The sequence below is a fragment of the Arachis ipaensis genome, chromosome B06 (genome assembly GCF_000816755.2).
Source record: "Arachis ipaensis cultivar K30076 chromosome B06, Araip1.1, whole genome shotgun sequence".
In the NCBI taxonomy this organism is placed as follows: domain Eukaryota; kingdom Viridiplantae; phylum Streptophyta; class Magnoliopsida; order Fabales; family Fabaceae; genus Arachis; species Arachis ipaensis.
In genome coordinates this window covers 27,862,587-27,864,806 of record NC_029790.2, presented here as the reverse complement: position 1 = coordinate 27,864,806, position 2,220 = coordinate 27,862,587, and the positions used below count along the sequence as shown (strand labels likewise).

Here is a 2,220-nt window from a genome sequence, read left to right as displayed (position 1 = left end):
CTCAGCCATATACATTGATATATAACTACAATAACTAATATAGGAGTTAGAGCATGCGTGTTATCTTCTTCCTGTATTGATGGACTTAAATTAATTAACTAAGCACGTTGACATATATATCGTATATATAATTAATTAGTTACCTAGTTGTGACGCTTAATTACATCCTTTTAGGCGTTGATCTTTTAAGGTACATTAATTAATGGAAAAATATAGAATACTAATAGATTATCTGTCAATTTATTGTCAATAATAATTAATTATTATATTTTAAACACATGTATAAAAAGATACATCTAAAAAATACATTTATAAAAACACTTCTATTAGACTCAGTCATAAAAAAAATATTTTTATTAAACATATCCACAAAAATATTTCTATTAAACACAATTATAAATAAAAATTGACAGAAATTGACAAAAATATTATTAGTAAATAGTGGGATTGTTAATTAATTGGTTGCAAGATTCGGTGTGTGACTAAATAATGCCCCTCTTGATCTATCATAAGCCCCTTGACCCTCCCACCTATACAACAAATTAAATTAATTAAGTGAAATAATAATTAATTACATGCAGAATGAAAAGTAAAATCTGTGATCCTCTTACTTTGGTGGAGGGTAGTTTCTGGGGAGGATCCTCCAGAAAACAGCATAGACCCACTGAGAATTGTCATGGATGCACAAGCTTCTGAGAGTGTGTTGAAGAAGATGTGTAACCGCCAATGGAGTTAGATGTTCTTCCATCATAAATCAAATCAAATCAAATCAAATAATCAATAGTAGTAGTAGTAATGGGGAACCTACTACATACATATATCTTCTTTATATAATAAGCTTAGCCCACCAACATGGAAAAGTGAAAAAATCTCACATTTATTTATTCATATCTATATATATATAATTAAGTGAAGTGAGGGAGGTGAATTGAATGAACCATATAGTTCTCAATTTATTTACCCTAAATTTGTATTGTTGTTACGTAGCTCCATGTCTTTGCTGTTATATGATTTATATCTTCCTAGATTTTTAATTTCCTGAACCCCAATGCTCCTACAGCACCACCATCTTATTATTATACTAATTAATATAACATCTCTCGTAAAAATTATTTAATTATTTGATTTCTTTTTCCCATTATTGCTTACGGTTCTGTGTTTTTTTTTTCTGACAAGCTTCTTAGGTATTAAGCTATATCCAGTACCATGAGATGATGGTGAGAACTTCTTAAACCACAACCATTTATTCAGCCTCAACCAGAACACACACTATAACACAACATCTCATAAATTTTGTCACCTTATAATTAACTTAGCTTTCACTAGCTAGTACACATAAATAATATACAAGAGTTCTTCTTTCTTCTTCTTCTTTTTTTTTTTTAATTTTCTTTTAATTTTGTTTGGTTATTATTATATGCTAGATGAGAAACAAGATATAATGGAGTGGTACCAGCATATTCTTAAGGTGAAAGCGAAATATCATCATATGACTGTTTGAATATACTGTTCCAACACAGTAGCCAGTGGCGACTAGCATCTTTATATATTAATTAATTTGAGTTGTGATAGCTAGTAGTTTAATTAATATGGTAGCTAAACTAATTAACAAATACTTAATTAGTGAAAATAAATTTTGTTTTACAATTTTATTTTTGTGTTAAAATTAGTGGCATTGGTGATGCCACAAGGTGTGTAAAATTTTGTCACATACAGCACTGAAAGTTGATGGGAATTTTTGTTGATATTAGGTAGGGAAATTGAATTTGTGACCATACTTGTTATAAGAAGTGTCATATATATAGATATAGTTTATTTTTTGTACATGCTGCAAGGTGTCAGAATATACATTAATATTCTTAACTATAATCTTTATATATTATTATCCAAACTTATTCACTTAAATTAAAATATTGGATGATTTTAAAGAGATCTTGCAGGAAGGTATAAAGCTATACAGTTCCTCCCTCCTTATTAAGCCTTGTTGCTGCATTGCTAAAGAAGACACTACTGATCATTCTCTTTCTTTTTCTTTTCTTTAATTTGTCCCCTTTGTTTTTTCTTTTCTGCTATATAATATTATTAGTGTATATTTGTGCTTTCATAAATTAAATTGAACCAATAGTTTAGTTTAGGGCAATAAAGATACATCAAATTTCCATTTTATGCTATGTATTAAAAATCAACCATATTAAATGTATACTAAAATCAGTTATTAAA

At 28.3% G+C, this 2,220-nt stretch overlaps 1 long non-coding RNA gene across 1 annotated transcript; it reads right to left on the bottom strand.

Moving 5' to 3' along the window:
• LOC110263943 lies at positions 413-973 on the bottom strand. Its single transcript, XR_002349670.1, has 2 exons — positions 612-973; positions 413-530 (listed from the first exon to the last, which is right to left on the bottom strand). It is a non-coding gene; the product is annotated as an uncharacterized LOC110263943 (long non-coding RNA).